Source organism: Hydra vulgaris, chromosome 05, assembly GCF_038396675.1.
Source record: "Hydra vulgaris chromosome 05, alternate assembly HydraT2T_AEP".
Taxonomy (NCBI): Eukaryota; Metazoa; Cnidaria; class Hydrozoa; order Anthoathecata; family Hydridae; genus Hydra; species Hydra vulgaris.
Window position 1 is genome coordinate 27,032,501 of NC_088924.1, and position 20,000 is coordinate 27,052,500.

Sequence of the window (20,000 nt, forward strand, 5' to 3'; positions counted from 1 at the left end):
AAAAAATTTGTACTTTATTTATTTTTATATATAGAAAATTATATCAAATCTGTATTTATAATTTTCGATAAAACTATAAATACAGTCTAAATAAACTTAACTCTTTCAGGCCCAAGGTATGACAATTACCTGCATTTTAAAAATCTTCTTAAGATTTTATATACTAAAGACACTGTTAGTATAAAATCAAAAATTTTTTCTTTGGGCCTTGTTTTAGTTGCCGTGGAAACTATAATGGGACAGATATGTCCCGGCAGGCTAAATGGAAGTAAAATATGTATATATATGTATATATATATATATATATATATATATATATATATATATATATATATATATATATATATATATATATATATATATATATATATAATATATATATAATATATATGAAGAGTACAAAGGAAAAAAAGGCTGAGTTACATTTAAAAAGTTTTGAGAAAGTATATATTAATCATTTATAAAAGTTTTCATATAAAGCATAGAGGTAAATAAGAAAAAATTATATTTTGATTAATTTATCTGAAGTTTACATTTTCAATAAAACATTTGTAACTTTTATTAAAAAAAATTTTTTCTTAACTTTATACAAAGACAATATATACAATATATATATATATATATATATATATATATATATATATATATATATATATATATATATATATATATATATATATATATATATTACATTTACACATGAGCTGCATTTAGGTAGACTGTCTGGGTAGGTGGAGAGTAGAACTGGGTGGCTAATTAAGATTAGGTGAGTGGTGATATCAGGTGTAAGGGTGATATTAATTGGGTGTTTTATTGGTGAAAACCATTTTAGGAGCATGTAGGATTCCTTAGCCCGGTAAAATAATTATAAAATAAATATTTCTTTATAAAACAAATAACTTTGTATATTACATATGGTACTTTCTAAAACAACTTCTTTTAACATTTATGCATAAATAAACTTTGCATGTGCCAAACTTGATGAACGGTCATGCTTTAACTTTATTTTTGAAACATACTTTGCAGCTTCTCCAACTAGAACTCTGCTTTGGCCAGTGGATGCCAAGATTTTTCTTCTGAATTGATACTGGAATAGAAAAAATTAATTTTCTTCTTTCGTTAGTAGACAACTCGCATGATCAACTTAATGAAATTGGTCGCCCAATTTTTGGTGGTTTACCTATTGTTACTAATGATTGCACCACTAATCTTCGAAAGTCGAGATAACGGATATTATTATCTTTCAATTTCTTTTTGACAACATAAGCATTGCAAACAGTCCTATCAATTAGACCAAAAAAAATGGGATGCCACCAGTTTAGAGATTTCCTGGATGTGCCATAAAGAGAACGAAGCATATCAGCTTTGTTGACACCCCCCCCCCCCCCTCATATAGGTGCTATAGTCTTTTACTGCCTGAGGACATGAGATCATCACACTACTGCCATCTTTATTTTTTCGTTTGATCTCTATTTTTTCAGTGCCATGAAAGTCAGATATGATATGAACTGATCTATTATCCATCCATTTATAAACTACAATGTTATCTTTAGAAACTCTGTAATCACAGCCTCCCCTCTTTAAGTCTTTATCTTTAAATAAATTTTTAGGCAGACTTTCTATCAATACGCAAAGTTCCACAACACATAACATAATGCGAGAATAAATACTCCATGAGAGGAACAGACGTGAAGTAGTTGTCAATGTAAACTTCGTAATACTTTCCTTGTAAAGATTTCGTCATTTGATAAGTAACATTATCACCTAATCCAAAATACTTTGGCATTGTATGATCAGTACATTTATTGTTCTTTCCCTGGTATATTTCAAGTTTAAAAAGATATCCATCTATATCAGCCATCGACTTAAGCTTATATCCCCTTTTAATTGGTTTCTTAGAGTTATTTTGTTTTAAAGAGTTACAACCCTTAAAAATTATGCCCTCATCAATACTAAGGTAACGCAATAAATTAAAAAAATTTTGTAAAGTTGTTATTCAAACTGTCTATCAATGGACGTAGCTTATAAAATTTATCTGTATTGTCAGCTGCTTTTGCAATTGTTGTTACTTAAATGTATATTTGAAAGTATTTGAATAAACCTATTTTGTGGAATGATATCTCAGACAAATGGCATTGCCATATCGGTTTCATTACTCCAGTAGTTTCTTCAGGAAGGAAGCTTAAGATACCCCATTACCATATTTATTCCGATGAAAGCATACAAATTGTTTTTTGTTAGCACTGGAACTTTTTTCTGTAACTGATGTATATACAAGTTACTCTAATAAGTAATAGATTCCATAATTTCACCGTGAAAGTATTTCAAAAAATTATCTACTGGGTTTTCGCATTCATCATTTTTCTATTGGAATATCTTCTAAATAATATTTGCTACTTCAGCAGCAAAGTAATTTTTTTTTTGACTCATTTTTTACTTTTTTACTAAAAGATTGTAACAAATAAACATTTCATACAAAAAAGCCTGACGGGACATATTTGTCCCACAACTAATTACCAAAAAAAAAACAATACAAGAATGTTAATGCAGATATAAAGTGTGTATTATTTCTATTCTACTAAGATTAAATAATTTATAGAAAAATTTTACAAACTATACTACCACAGCACAGTGGGCCAGTAGGTGGACAAAATGGGAAAAATTTTAGTTGTCTGATCTTGAAAACCTATTTAATTTTAGTATCTACATATATTAGGAGAAATCTATGGATAATTTATTTATATTAAATCCCTTAGTTACCAGGACTCTAAGCATTTGAATATTGAGATAAAATAAAAAAATAAAAAAATTATAAATAAGTAATTAACGGTGACATCAACGTTGTGTTATATTTCAATTACATCTACGTTTTTGAAACAAAAAATTAGTACATGTTATTCTAGAGTATTTAGAGATAAGAAAAACCAATGTGTGAAATAAATTTGTTATAGCATGTTATCTCAGTTATACTTTGAAAATCACAGACTATAAAAAAAATTTCTAAAGAAACTTATTTTTTGCCGCACAATAACTAATAATTACCACAATTTGCCATGTGTTGTCTTATATTTATTTGAGCTATATGATGCTTCAATCGAGTTTTAATTGATTGCTCGTCCCCTTAAATCCCCGTTCAGATTTTATGTATGTTTTAACTTGGTTGCTATGGTACTAAATTTTGCATAGCAACAACTCATTTTTACATTAACGTTGTTTTAACAGTATTTTTCTTGCGTTAAATACACAATATTGGGGGTATGTATTAAAATGAGATTCAGAATTCTTATAAGGTTAACTTTTTTTGGTTACTATGGATACCTTACTTTGCATAACATAGCAACAACATATTTTCGGTAGTTGTTAGTAATTTAATTACTAACACTGACAGTAATTTAATTACTTTTAATTTTAATTACTAACACTTGTAGTAACTTAATTACTAACAAGTATTAGTAGTCCAGGCGGCATATATATTATAACATTTTACTTTTAAATACAAAATACTTGTTACAATAATTATTTAGATATGGTTTTGTTAAACTTAGACATTCATAATTTTCTCCAAAAAAACAATCTTAGTATTTCAAAACAAAATATTACTGAAGATATATTAAAATTTATTCAGCCAAAATTTGCTGATTTTAAAGACGTTGATTTTAGACATGCTGTTCAACGATTTGTTTACTTGTATAAAAAAAAGTGGAAATCTGCAAACTATACTGTGAAAAATTTTGAAAAGAAGTTTGTGAACTGGCTTAATGAATATTTAATTGTCAGAAAAAAAGACAATGAACCAACTGCAAGTAGACGTGGTCGAAAACCAGTTGCATTTGATAATAGTTCTAATAAAACTAAAAAACGGCGTGTATCTTGTTTAATTGAATCTCATTTATCCAATGAATTATTTTTTGCTGCTAATAAAAAATTTAGAGATGAATCTGTTGTTATTGCTGCCAAAAATGTTTTAAATATATCAAATACAGATAAAGCAACTAAATATTCAGCAGACGAAGCACTGGCTTTAATAATTGATGCAAGTCTGACAAAAGCTTCCTATCAATTGATTAGAAGCGGAGCCTTGGAGAAAGAATATAACATCTACCCCGCTTACAATGATGTCAGAGATGCAAAATTGAAATGTTATCCTGCAAACATAACAGTGGAGGACTATTCAGCTTCAGTTCCTTTAAAAGATTTAATGACTCATACTTTGCAAAGAATCTGTGCAGTTCAGGAACCTGTGCTAAGGCACTTGATATTGAATGACAAAGCAATAAAAACAATGACACTAACGTGTAAGGCTGGTTTTGATGGTGCTACTGGCCAAAGCATTTATAAACAAGTTTTATCAGAACCCGACATTAACAGAGATTTAAAGCGTGAAGAATCATTATTTATTACTTGTCTTGTCCCATTGGATTTGACTGGATTTAACAACAGCAACGAAAAGGTGCCTATTTGGAGAAATCAAAAGTCGTCCTCCACAGCCTATTGTAGACCCATAAGATTTGCATACAAAATGGAATCCAAGGAATCTGTGATTGGAGAAGATCAGTACATTAAAAGTGAGATAGAAAGCTTGGGTATGATTTTATTAGAGGTTTGCGGATCTTCTATTAAAGTGAATTGTATTATTGAACTTACAATGATTGATGGGAAGGTTCAAACAATATTATCTGGAAAAAATAACTCATACCAATGCTGTTCAGTGTGTGGTGTCTCTCCAAAAAATATGAATAGTCTTGATATCCTTAATATAGATTATACTAACAGAGAGTTCAAATATGGTCTTTCCAGTCTTCATGCATGGATTCGATTTTTTGAGATGTTATTGCACATTGCATATAAAAAAGAAACAAGAAAGTGGCAAGCAAGATCTAAAGAACACAAAGAAAAGGCATCTGTAGCTAAACAAAAGATTCAGACTGATTTTATGAACAAAATGGGACTTGTTGTTGATTTCCCTAAAAGTGGTGGTTCTGGAACAAGTAATGATGGCAATACCTCAAGGCGTGCTTTTGCAGCATATGAACAAACAGCTGAAATTCTGGGTATTGACCAAAACCTTATATTCAGATTTTACATTATCTTGGTAACGCTCTCTTCAGGATATGAAATAGACTGCTTAAAGTTCAAGGATTATTGTTTTGACACTTTTAGACTATATGTGTCCCTTTATCCATGGTATTACATGGCTCAATCAGTTCACAAAGTATTGATACATGGACATGACATAATTAAAAGCCTTACATTACCCATCGGACTTATGTCAGAGGAAGCTCAAGAGGCTAGAAATAAAGACTTTAAATCTTATCGCGAAAATTTCAGCCGAAAAACATCCAGAAAAGCAACAAATACTGATCTTATCAATAGACTCCTAGTTTCCAGTGATCCTGTTATTTCATCATTGCGTAAATCAACATCACACCAAACAAATCATAAAGCATTTCCTTCAGATGTTTTACAATTACTTAAACAATCTTCAAACGATATTATTGTTTTATAATTTTTTGATGTAATTTAAAATTGATAACGTTTTCTTGCACTATTTTTTCCTTTTATTATTCCTAAAACATTATTTATCTAAATACTCAATTTTTATTCAATATAGGTGGGTCAAAAATCCGATAAGATATTCAAATATCAATTTACCACTTTGTAACTAAGGAAAGTATCCGGTAACTAAGCAATATAAGTATCCATAACAACTAAATTTAAAATATTATCACTTTTGTAAGAAGTGTGATCTCATATTGGTACTCATGCCAAATTTAGTGAATATAGCACTTATAAAATATCTGCAGATAACAAAAGTAGGTTGTTGCTAAGCAAAATAAAGGTATCCATAGCAACGAAATAAAAAAATATTACCTTCATAAAAAGCGCAGACATCATATTAGTACTCATACTAATTTTAGTGAATATAGCTCTAATATTAAATTAGTTATGAATTTTGTCCAGTAAAAGTGCATTCTGGCCCACTGTGGGCCAGAATGCACTGCAATGCAAAAAGTTCAGGAGTCTAGAGTCATAGCATGCCATGACATGAGCAATCAGCTGACAGGTGACAGCACACAAGCAGAATTTCGTTGACAAGTGCCATTTTGCAGCGGACAAAACAAGTGCAACTTTTTTGGTTTGTTTCATTTTCTTAAGTCTGGTCCGTGTCAACGTCACAGAAATTTTTTAAAAATTAAAGGAAGTATCCAGCAGTTTCCGGGAGTTTCCAGAAGCATTCAGAAGCTTCCAGAAGTTTCCAGAAGAAGCATCTGGAAGCATCCAGTAGCATCCAGAAATATCCAGAAACATTCAGAAGCATCCAGACGCATCCAGAAGCTTCCAGAAGCATCGAAAAGAAGCATCTAGAATCTTCCAGAACAGGTTCACCCAGGCTCATTTTACAATATATATGAGACATGTAAATCGACATGTAATTCAGTCAAAGTGTTTTATCGAAGAACATCAATACAAGAAGTGAAATACAACAATTGTTTCATTACATCAATACAGTCCACATCCAACCAAGACGTTGTGTTCCACAGAGCATTATTGTATCATCACAAGGTAAATGTAACACGGTAAGCCTTGAAAAACGTGATTATTTATTTTTATTATTTTTATGACTTCAAGTGCAAAAATGGCTCCGACAGTCTTGGATTGGAACTAAGAAAGAAATTTATTGGAGATTACGTAAGTGGAATGTCACAAAAAAGTATTTGTGATAAATATCGCGTGAAAAAATGGACCGTATTAAGACTATGTTCCAAATATTGTTCAACGGGGAAGCTGGCAGCAGATAACAAAGGTGGAAGACCGCGTTCCAAAACTTCTAGAGAGGATTCTATGATCGTCAGATCCGTCAAGAGGGATCCCTGGATATCATCAGTCGAGATACAAAAGCAATTAGACCTGCCTGTATTGGACCAAATAATCAGACGACGTGCTGTTGAAGCAGGATTGTTTTCTCGACGCCCTGCAAAGAAACCGCTGATTTCACTAAAAAAACCAGAAGAAAAGACTCTTGTTTGCTACATCTCATATTGACTGGAATGTGCAGAAACGGCGAACTGTCCTGTTCAGTGATGAATCGAAGTTCAACATCATTGGGAGCGATGGCATTTGCCGTGTACGTCGACCGGCCGGAAAACGCTTTGATTTACGTTACTGTTATAAGACCGTGAAGCATGGTGGAGGCAATGTAATGGTCTGGGGGTGTTTTTCTGCTAACAGTCTAGGTCCAATACATCGAAACGATGGAATAATGGACCGTTTCATGCATAAAAACAACCTAAAAGATGTCATGTTACCTCATGCTGAATGGAATATGCCAATAAAATGGGTTTTTCAGCAAGACAACGATCCGTAACACACTGCAAAAGTAGTCAAGCAGTGGTTTCAAGACAACCACCTATCGATGATGGATTGGCCGCCTCAATCTCCGGATCTCAACCCTATCGAGAACCTGTGATAGATTGTCAACCGCAGAATTAATCGTGAAGGTGTTCGTAATAAGGATCAAATGTTTGAACAAATCCAAAAGGCCTGCGCAGCGATTCCACAAAGTTTCATTGATCACCTGATCGAATCTATGCCTCGAAGATGCAAGGCTGTGATCGACAACAAAGGATTCGCCACGAAATATTGATAGCGAAATACATCTTGGTCAACATTTTGTCGAGTTGCACTTGTTTTGTCCGGAAGGAAATCAACTTATTTTAATACTTTTGATTAATTTATTAATTTTCGTGTACAAATAATGAACTTTGTGATGAATAAAACTTGAAGAACTTTGTCTCTAAACAGTTACATAGTTATTTCTCTAAATTGAAAAAATGCAGCACTTTTATATAAAGAAACTAAATTAGCATTATTTTGTTGCACTCGTTTTATAATATATATATATATATATATATATATATATATATATATATATATATATATATATATATATATATATATATATATATACATATATATATATATATATATATATATATATATATATATATATATATATATATATGCAATAATATATATATATATATATATATATATATATATATATATATATATATATATATATGCAATAATATATATATATATATATGCAAATGGGCTCCTCATATAACAACAAAAATTCTATTCAGATTTATCTATGAAATTCGACATGTTTTTTGCAATTACATTTTAATTTGAATAAAGTTATATATATATATATATATATATATATATATATATATATATATATATATATATATATATATATATATATATATATATATATATAACTTTATTCAAATTTAAATGTAATTGCAAAATATATGTCGAATTTCATAGATAAATCTGAATAAGATTTTTGTTGGTATATGAGGAGCCCATTTGCAAAACTTACTAAGACCGCATAAATTGATTTTGAAAAAATGATGAAAAACTTATCTGCTAATAGTTGCGCATCAACAGAAGTCGGTAATTTCCTTTGCTTTTTTTTTCAAACAAAGAAACTTTCAATAATTCTAACATTTGAATAGATAACAGATATCAGTATATAGAATGTGGGAAAAGCTCAATATTTTGCAGATCCTTAAATATGATCTCTATGAACTATTATATTATGCATAATATTAAGTCTTTTTTTTGTTAAAATTTAATTATTACATAATAATAATAGTTCAGTTTGCCTTTACATTTGTATAAGCTAACTTGATTGAATCTTTATTATATTCTTTATTTTATATTCTATAAATCTTACTTATATATTTTTTTTGTATTTTGCAGAGACCATGACAAGTATGTCGAGAATGAACAAGAAAATTGCGTTGGAGATATCAAGAAAAGAACGCCGGGTAGAAAAGGCGTCGGTGACCGTGAAAAACTAAACCACGGCAACAGTTTTTATGATATTTTTTAAATCTGTAATTTAAAATATGTTTTAATCTTGTTTATACTTTTAATTTTATGTTTATATTGTTTCATATAATAATGCACACTGGTTGCCGTTTCCGTTATGTTTTCTGAAATTGTGTTAAAAAAATGTTAAATTTTTTCCCCCAAAACCCTAAAAAAAATTTTTGTTATTGATTCTGACGCTCATTTCATAACAAATCTCTTTTGAACGTTTAAAAGACGTTCAGAACGTCTTTTGAACATTTAAAATATATTTTTTGACTAATTTTGCATAACTCTACTTAAACGGAAAGTTTTATTCAAGTCTTTTTACGAAGTCTTTAGAACGTCCTAAAATGACGTCTTTGAGCGTCTAATATAGAATCAGTTTAGAACGCGTTCGAGACGTTCCGTCTGAATGTTCATTGTACTTTTTTTGTACGTCCCCATGTTTGCTGGGAAACTTATCTAAAATTCTCATATTTTTAATGTATAATATTCGGTTGGTTTCTATCATTACAATACAATGTTGGATGATTTCGTCATATTTTTATTTTATATGATGTAATCAACCAACATTGATATTTGTTAATGATTAAAACTAATTTTCATTAAAATGGGCCCATCAGCACAAACGCACATTTTTTTCCAATCCTTGAATTTACTCAAAATATACCCACGAAGGTTTGCACGAGCACGTGCAAAAAAAGATTAAAGCAGTTCAATCTGTGTTAAACATAAAGTTTTTAATTTTTTGTAACTTTTTGCAATTATCATCAATTGTGTTTGTAAATTGTTTGCATTGTTTGTAAATCGTAAAAAAATGCAAAAAATGATGAAAAAATGTAAAGAATGGATATTTGAAAACTAAAGTTAAAAACCTAATAGTTTGAATCTTGATTGAATTGCCTCAAAAATATTTATAACTTTTGAAAACTAAATAAGTCCATTTTGCTCAAACATTTTATTCTATCAACATTTTATCGAGGTTTTGCAAAACTCAGATGTTTTTGTTTAAAAAACGTTTTGCATAAGATTATAATCATTCATGGCCGGCGACACTGGTTTCGAAGTGAGGCGGGGGTGGGGGGGGGGGGGGGAAGGTAGGGGGAAGGGGGGGGGTGGGTGAGGGGAGGGGGCACAACAATAAGTTTCTGAAAAAAGTCCTCTATATTATGAATTTTCTAAAAATAAAGGATCTTTAGAAAATAAGTGGGGCGGGGGGGGGGGGGTTGGCACGTGTTCCCCTGCGTCGTCGGCCCTGTCATTTGCAGGAATAATTTTTGCTTGAATGGTCTTTTAAGCCGTTTCAGTTCTTAAAAAATATTTACGAAATTTTTACTTTTAGTAAAAACAGATTTGCTTTATTTATTCAAAATAAGTATATATATATTAAGCTATTTAATCAAATTCACATGATTTGTTCTTTTTTTATTGGAGAAAATGCTTTTTCTAACCATGAGCGAGATCTCTCCATGATTCTCGTTTCTCGTGAGAATTAGGACTTCTCGTGAGAAACGAGAAATAGAAAATTCTCGCGAGAAGTAGAACGAGACTTAAATATTATATTATTTTCCAAATTAAAAATTATTATAATTTACAAAATGCTTAATAATTTGTTTTTTTAAATAAATAATATTTTGACTCCGTGATTTTAATTAGATTTTTAAATTAGATTCTTTTTAAAAAACTAGTTAAAAAATTTTAATTAGATTTTAAATATTTTTAATTAGATTTTAAATACAAAAACTTTTTGCATAAAATGGTGCACTTTCGACTTAACTTCATTAGTTTGCCAGTGGAATTCAACTTGACACATATTGTTCATATTGAAAAGAAATATTCTTGCCTCATTTCAACGATCAAAAATGTCACCAAGAAAAAACAAAATCTGGAGATATTTTCAAAAAACAAGTGACGGTGCTGAATGCAAGGCGTGCAAAAAGTCTTTGAAAACAAGACATGGAAACACAAGCGGACTTCATCGTCACCTCGAAAAAAAAACCAGCAAAGATTACGTTGAGTATTCTGAAAAAACTGACAACTCTCTTCTTCCTCCTCCTAAGAAGAAACAACGAACCATGGTCGAAATGCTTGAAAGTCCAAATATGACAAAGACAATTCCATTCAAAAACAGTTTGACTCTGCAATACTGGATTACTTTTGCACTGATCTGGCATCCTTTTCAGCAGTCGAAGGAAGAGGTTTCAAGAAATTGTTTGACATTGCAAACCCTAAACTGAGCCTTCATCACAGAACAACATATTCAAGAAAGCTTTCAATTCGGTCAAGAGAAGTTCAAGCTGGAATGAAGAGCATAATAACGGAGATTACGCCAAATCTAAAAAGTGCTGCGTTTACTTCTGACCTTTAGACTTCTAGAGCTTATGACAGCTACATCTCTTGGACTTTTCATGCTATTGACGAAAATTGGAGACTACATCACTAGACACCCCATGTCCAACAGTTCCCAGGCAGACACACAGGTATCTTAATTGAAGGAAAGCTGGATTCTTTCGTAGAAGAACTAAATTTGCCTGCTGATTTGCTAAAGTACTGCGTGAACGACCAGGCAAGAAACATGACACCAGTTTGGCGTCCATTTCTTAGTAAAAGCATTAAACAACTTAACCAGGTACAAAAGCGTGCAGCTAAGTTACTACCATAGCTGGGGAGTTTGAGTTACAAATTAGTCTTGCTAAGCTGGGTTAACTGGTTTATTTGTATACAGAACAAGAGATGACTTAACCAAATGTTTTGATGTTCTTAAGACCTTTAGCATAGTTAAAGACAAAAAGTTCTTAGCTCATTAACAACTAGTATTTCGGTTAGTGGTCTTTGTGGTGCGCTGAACACAAAGTCCACAGACAGATTACAAGGATATAAGCTAGACATGAAACATTAGAAATTTTTGAAATGGGTTGAAATTTTGCATAGTCAAAAAACCTGTTGATGACTTTAAATTTAGTTCAAGGTAACATAAAAAATGTTTTATTTTTTTATACTCATTTATATTTTATTAATATTTATACTCATTTTTCTCACATTTAGGTTAGACACCGCAGATATTTTTGGGTTTTTTTTGTTTCCAGGCATGGAGAGGCTACTATTTTTTACATAAACTTTCATTTGAAATAAACATATATAAACTTAAGTTTGGAATGTGCACAATGCCTAAAAACGTTTCATCTGAAACATCAAAAAATCTTTTACCCGGGCCTCGTCCATTAAAGTGCATCGTAATTCTCTATGACTATAAAATAGCTTGTAGATTATATTAGATGCATGTTAGATATCTTTTTGCTTGCTGGCAAATAAAAAGATACCTAACATTGTTTAGAGATTAAAAGCGTACTATCTTTATCGGGCTGGATTTCAAAAAAATTTGTTTGCATTTCAATGTATTTACATTTTTTATATTATCATTTATTTTATAATAGATATATTAAATATACGCGCCTACGTATTTTATTTTCTTTTTAAAAAGAAAAGTTGATAAAGAAACCAAAGGCGGATAAGTATAAACATATAAATGTTTGGAGTTTGCTCCATGTCTGGAAGTTAGCTATTTCAAAGACCAAAAAATGCTGGATCCACCCCTGAAAGAAACGTTTATAAAAAAATAGAAGATTTTTTGCACTTGTTTTGAATATTAATCAAAACGTAATTTACATTTTTTTTGCACCTGTAAAGTTGTTAATTTTATTATTTGCTAATTAAAAAGATGCACTATTACGATTGTAAAAATTAATCAAAATTTACTTTTAACTTGCCGGTTTAAGTACTTTTTAAACAATTCAAAATCATTGTTTGCTCTTATAAAGTTAAAAATAATTATAGCCGAAATTCCACTACGCAGCTATATATTTACACCGGTTTGTACAAAAACTACAAAATAAAAAATTGCCTAAGAAACAAAGGATCCGTGGTCCAAACTCCGATTCTAGGAAAATTTTGCGACATCGGTTAGGAAGGAAACATGAACTTCCAAATAAATGCTCATCCGCGGTGCTCTGTGATAAGACCGTAAGGACTTCATGGGGCGCCTAAATAAAATAAAAAAATAAAAAAAATTGTTTGAAAAAATAATTCTAGATATCTTATCACAAAAATAATATTTATTCTCTATCTATTTCAGGTTATAATATATTATAAATATTATTATCTGAAATAAATTGAGGTTATATTTTTGCAAAAAAATTACCAAAAAACTGAAAAAACGCGGAAAAAAGGAGGTCATTAACCAAAATTTTTAAAAGTATCAAATTTTTTTTTATGTATTTTTAAAAAGAAATTTCTGTACTTTTAAAAAATATATACTTTTATATATTTATTTTTATTTATTTTTTAATAAATTTGCCCCTTTATGGTCCAAAATTTAAAGTCTAAAAATGTTTTGCATCAAACTAAAAACCTATAATTTACCAAACCTTATTAAAAAAATTTAATTTGTTGTAGTTTAACATTAAAAAAACAAGAACTTTTTTTGAAAATGTAAAACCGATATGTAAATTTGCAAGCTGAATTTAACCGTTTTTTATTTTTATCTTTGAGAAACGATATCTTGATTTATCTTTTTCAGAACATGTTGAAATTTTATCAGGAAATTTTAAGGGTTAAATAGGTTGATTTGTAGGGAAGCATTTTAAATTTCCTCGACTCTATAGTCTCGTAACCATGAAAAACAGTTCTTTCTATGTTACCATGGCAACTGTAGTCACTAACAAAAATCTCTCGTTTAAATCAATCCTTTTTCTGTCCTTGTCATTTTAGTTCAAAAAGATTTTGAAACTTAAGGACTTTTATTGGGATAACCTTTCTTAAAATCTTTTTACTTATTTGGTTCAATGGTAACAGTACCCGAAGTAGTTTTTATTTTTTTATAATTTTTATGTAAGTTACTCACCATAGAGTTCTTTTACATCCCTAAATTAGGGATGTAAAAGAACTAAATTATGTATTAGGGCCTAAAACATAATTTCAGTTCTGTGTCAAGATTTTAATGGATTAGCGTTAAATTTTTGAAAAATGTAGCTTTTTTTAGATTTTAGTTAAGGCCCGCCTTAATACACGGAAGTAGACGTTTTTTTTCCGAAAAATATTTCCACTCACACTGAGCTTATTAAAGCCCTCTTCCCCTCCCTCCGTTTATTAAATTTTATTTTTTTTATCAGTTTGTTTCTTTATTTGTTGTTAACTTGTGGTTTCAGTTTTTTGGTAGTTTTATAAAATCTGAATCTAAATTTCAAAAATTTATTGAATCATAAAAAGTATTATGTGTATTATGCATCGGAATTATTATAAAACTGAACTTTAATCAGGTATACCTTTTTTTTTTTTTTAGGTGCCCCAAGAAGTCCTAATGGTCTTGCCACAGAGCACTGCGGAAGTGCATTTAACCAGGAAGTTCACGCCTCCTTCCTTACCGTGACGCGAAAATATGTCCAAAGCTTGTTTATAATAAGCTCATGGTGAATGGAAAACTTTTATTTACAAATGGTTTATGTGATATTGATCACAAAGATTTGGATTGTGGTCCTAAAAAATTTCCTAAAACAGAATTTTATTTTTAAATATTAAATTTTATTTATAAATAGTAATAATAAATTTTATTATAATGGTAATAGTTAGAGTAATCACAAAGAATTGGATTGTGGTCTTCCCTGAAAAAAACAAAAAACACTATCAAATGTACTTTATAGCGACTTTCTGTAAGAATCAGACAGAGCTCAATAGTGACCCTCTCAAAATCACTAATTTTTTAATATATAGTTGCTATTCATACTAGAAGCTTAGTTCCGAAAATTAAAAAAATAATTAATTGGTTCTTTAGATATAAGATGTCAAATTTTGACTAAACTTTTAGAAATATTGACCAAATGGTGTCGAAGGCATTTTTGAACTCGAAAAAAAAACAGGTATTCCACTTGGTTATTGTTTATTGGCTAGTTCAGACCAAAAATTAATAAAATTGGTAAAGAAAATTTTTTCTTTGTCTAAATATCATACTTCAAAATACGCGAAAAATGATTTTTTTTGTCATTTTTGATCTTCGTTTTCATTCAAAGCTTCGATTATCCCACAGTTTTTTTGTTATTATAAATCTTTATCTATTAAAGTACCTAAACGTATATAAACACCTATTGGGAAGCAAAGGCTTTGTCAAAAAACTGAACTCAAAAACGAAATTTTAATCTTTTTACTCATTGATTGTGACATGATAATGGTTAAAGCCCTGGGTTCACTGTAAAATTTAATTTAAAAAAACTTGTATAGACCTTTAATCTATCTTATTAATAAAAAATACTTATGGGGTATTGCAGTAGTTCAGAAAAGATATAAATAGAAAAATATAAAATATATAGATAGTACAGATATTTTCTTGGTGCTTCTATATTTATTTATAAGCGTTTGAATTCAGCATGTTTCTTTGTTAATCTATCATATTTTTTGAGTAGAATTTATCTAGGCAAAACTGATTTAGAACTGATTCAGCAATAGTGATAACAGAGGAAACACCCTGATCGCAGCCATATAAAATTGTTAGGTAAACATGCTTTTTGAGAATGCCTTTTTTTTTTGTAAAAAAAGCATCAATTTGCATACTTATGCCCTTCTTCCAAAAGTACTTCTGACCCTGACTAAACTTCACGGGTAATATCTTTTGTGAATAGTCTTTTAACCAAAATGCTGTTTTGTCATGTAGTTGTTTATATGCATCATTCTTTGCCTTTTTCTGTTGAGCATCTCTTAAGAGGTGTTTCATATACTCTGTGATGCTGCTTATTGATGCTTTAATGTCAAATAATACATCATAACCAACATCATTTTCATTTCCTATTTGATTGAGTTCATCTAAATCTTCAAACAGCTCATTACATTCATAGCATACAGAATCATTTAAAATGCTACATAATTGCATATTAATGTTTTCAGGATCAGAAAGGGCAAATCGAGCATAATGTGTTTCAATTTCATTTTCTAAATACCTGCAATAAAGTTTATATTTAGTTCTTAAAAACCTTTTTGATCTTTCAAGTTTCTCAACAATTGATTTTTTATTGAACATATCTGCAAATTGTTCAAGCGTTGCAAATGCATTCATCCCAACAGCAGCCGTGCTATTCTATCCAGCCATGACCTTTTCTATGAGATGGTTTAATTCCATTTAGTATCTGCATTAAACTTGAGTTGGATAGAGGCTCGTACGTAATTTTATTTCAACTTTCCTATATAAAGCGATGGTGTGAATACTTTTTGCTCTTAAAATGGCACTAGCTACAGTTTCAACATCACCATTGTCGTACTTTATTTTGGAAATACCATAAGAAACGTCTTGTATACAAGACTGTTATAATAGCCCACTTAAAAAGATGATATCTAAAAAATGTTCACATTTTTAACTGGAACTTAATTGGACTTGTTCCTAAACAAGCTGTGATATTTTCTCTGATTTTATTTGAAGCAATAAGTTCTTCTTGATTTTGTAAAAACTCATCTGATATAAAATCAATATCAGTAGCTGTTAATGTAGATTCGTTTTTAGTTATTATTTTTGTTTCTTTTTTCCTTGTCTCTGAATAGTATTCTTTTCGATGACGATTGCATATAATTGAACCGATTGAAAAGTATGAATTATAAGGAGAAGATATTTGAAGTGTCATAGATATTGGTGCGGATTGCCCTAATAATGCTTTCTTCCCTGTTTGTACTTTGTGATCAGGGTGCATACATTTTTTCCCTTGTTTCCATCGTATTTCTAATGTGTAGCGATGATATGCACATATTTTCTCTGTATTGTTAAAATTTCTGTTTAAACACTTTTCAATTAGAGATTTTTGGTTCCAATCACCAGCTAGTTCATAGCTCTATAAGACCTTAAAATATAATATAAAATCGAGTAACTAAGAAACATACTGAATTAAAGCGCTTATAAATAAATATAGAAGCACCAAGAAAATATCTGTACTATTAAACCATTATCATGTCACAAGCAATGCGTAAAAAGATTAAAATTTCGTTTTTGATGTGTAATGTAACAAAAAAAAATCAACAACAAAGTTAAAGATAAAAGTGAAATATTAAAAATCAGAAACAAACGAAGAGAGATTGAAGGTCTTTCGCGTATGAACAGTTTAAGATTAGATGGAAGAACCCAGTGGGCACGGTACGTTTTTAAAACGTTTTTTAGACGTTTTTATAAGGTTTAAACCTAATAAAAACGTCCAAAGAACGTTTTAAAAACGTATTGTGCCCACTGCGAAAAAAATGTAAATAAAACATGGGATGAATCTGAAATTAAGGTGCATAAATTGTTAGAGCCTAGAATTGGCCTAGAATTTAAAAATACAAAAATTGAAAGAGCACTTTGAGTGGGACCAAGAGACGGTAAAAATCATAGAGCAATAGTTCTGAAGCGATTACATTATAAAGACAAAGCTGAAATACTAAAAATATCGTTCAAACGTAAAGGAAAACACAACTTTATAAATGAAGACTTTGTACTGAAACTACATAAACAAGGAAGGGTTTACGAGAGCGCATGAAAATGGAACATGAGTCTGGAAAAATTCGCGGTAATATCCTACAACCAACTAGTCATTCGCGATTGGGCTGTGAAGAAAGGAGATGCTGTCCCCACTAACACTATATAAGTAATAATATATTTTCATTTTTTCCTTATTTGATTTTTTTTTTTGTTTTAAAATGATAATTTAGTAACTAAACGTTGTCATGAAATTGTCACTATTTGTGATGATGACTTAGTAAATATTTCAATCTAAAATCATTAGAAATCAAATACTATTCAATTTCTGATTTTAAACTTTATCTTCAACAAAATAAAAATACATTTTTATTTTTATATATATTAATTTTTGAAGTATAAATAAAAATTTCGAAATTTTGAAACTTTTAATGCATGAATTAAGACACAATTTCAAAATAATTTGTCTTACAGACACCTGGTGTAAATATGACGAACATAATTTGCAATTTGAATAAACAAATTGCATATCATTTCACAAACCGCGAAACTTCCATATAGGTGGAAGTATTTGTATTTTTTATTCATAATTCCATTAATTTTACACCACCTAATGACTTCGGTGTTAATGAAAAAGATTGCGAGCCATTGTGCATTGAAATTATTAACCAAAGTTCTAAAAGCGATACTGTTAATACTGTTTAAAGAGAACCAGCGGGTAATTTAAAAAATTTTAGAACTTGCTTACGCACTTTTTTAACCAAAGTTAATAAAACTCAAAAGCATGTTAACTTTGTTGGTGACCTGAATATTGATCTTTTGAACCATGCGTCAAATAATAGTATTAAATGTTTTGTAAATACAGTTTAACAAAATAATCTCATTCCAACATCTACTATACTCAATAACATAATTACTAATAAGTTTTTTAAATGACTGCTTTAGTACAGGTATAATAAAAACTGACTGATCATTTTCCAACATTTCTTATTACAAACAGTAATACCTAATAATACCTGATAATACTCCCTCAAAACATATAATATTAAACAACAGATCAATGAAAACTCCGCACAACTATTTCACAACCTTCAAATCAACTACGTTGATTGGGAGCTGGTTCTTCAATCTCACGGTGCTAACAATGCTTATGAATTTTTTCTATCGCGATTTTGTTCATGACGTATAATTCATTTCTTTTAAAAAAGTTTTGTATAAATTCAAAATCACTTTTATCTCCATGGATAACAAAAGGTTTACTAAAATCGTCGAGGAAAAAACAGAAACTTTATGAAAATTTTTTAAAAATAAAACTTATTCAAATGAAATTAAATATAAAAACTATAAAAGCCAAGTTAAAAGATACCATAAAGATACCATAAAGATACCATAAAGATACCATAAAGATACCATAAAGATACCATAAAGATACCATAAAGATACCATAAAGATACCATAAAGATACCATAAAGATACCATAAAGATACCATAAAGATACCATAAAGATACCATAAAGATACCATAAAGATACCATAAAGATACCATAAAGATACCATAAAGATACCATAAAGATACCATAAAGATACCATAAAGATACCATTAAGATAGCAAGCAGATGTTGCAGATGTTAGAATGTGCGATTCATACTATTAATTAGATTACCTTATTAATGTATTATTATAAACGTAATTATCATTGCTAATGACGTTTGTTTATATAATGTGTTTGCCACTTTTAATAGCTTTAATTTCTTAGACAAACATGTTTTATAATGCATTTTTGTGGCTTCAAGGGACTTTATGAAAAGATTGTAGTAATGATTCAATATTTTTAAAGGATTTTAGGAAAAAAGTTGTATTAATGGTTTTATTATCCTTACTTTCATTAATACTTTTATAAATCATTAAAAAAAAAATTAAAGTTGGAATTTTTTTCAGCTTCAACTTTTTACATACGATAAACTTTTATTTCATATTTGATTTTTCATGTATATGTTTATATTTTGTATGTAGGGTACAAGTAGGGTGAAATGTCAACATTAAGAAATTTTATTTTTTATGGGAGTTTTTTAACAAATAATGAGTTTTGTTTTTACAAGAATATGCAAAATAAAAAAAACCAAAATTTTAAACATTTGTTTCTTAATATTAGATATATATTTCTTAAAATCAAATATAGCATTTTAATAAAAAGATTTATTTGACCGGGTTTAATTATTTTTCATTAAAGTTAATGAAAAAAACAGTAAAAATAGAAAGTTCACGAAAAGAAATTTATTTTATTATATCTTTATGTGAAATTTGATTACTTACATGATAGTGGAACAAAAAAATAAACACGTGACACGCAGATAATATTCAATAGATTATAATTTTATAATCGAAGTAAGATGAGAAGACCTTTACCGTCACAATATGCTATCAAGCAAAAAAATCGTTTACCGTCACAAAGATGCCATCAAACAAAAACATTTTTACCGTCACAAAGATATCATAAAACAAAAAGTTAATGTGTATATGTTTTGATAGAGGAAGTTCATCTTTATACATACCTGTTTTAAAAAATTGATATTACTCTATACTTTTTGTTTTACCGTTACAAAGATGCCATCAAACAAAAGTATAAATTACCG

The 20,000-nt window shown here is 29.5% G+C and overlaps 1 long non-coding RNA gene across 1 annotated transcript in view; it reads left to right on the forward strand.

The window, feature by feature from the left end:
• Window positions 1-8,951, forward strand: part of LOC136080738 (uncharacterized) — a 13,908-nt gene extending 4,957 nt beyond the window's left edge. The window contains exon 2 of the long non-coding RNA XR_010638625.1: window positions 8,776-8,951. This is a non-coding gene — a long non-coding RNA (uncharacterized LOC136080738). The remainder of the gene's footprint in view (window positions 1-8,775) is intronic.
• The last annotated feature ends 11,049 nt before the right edge of the window (window positions 8,952-20,000 follow it).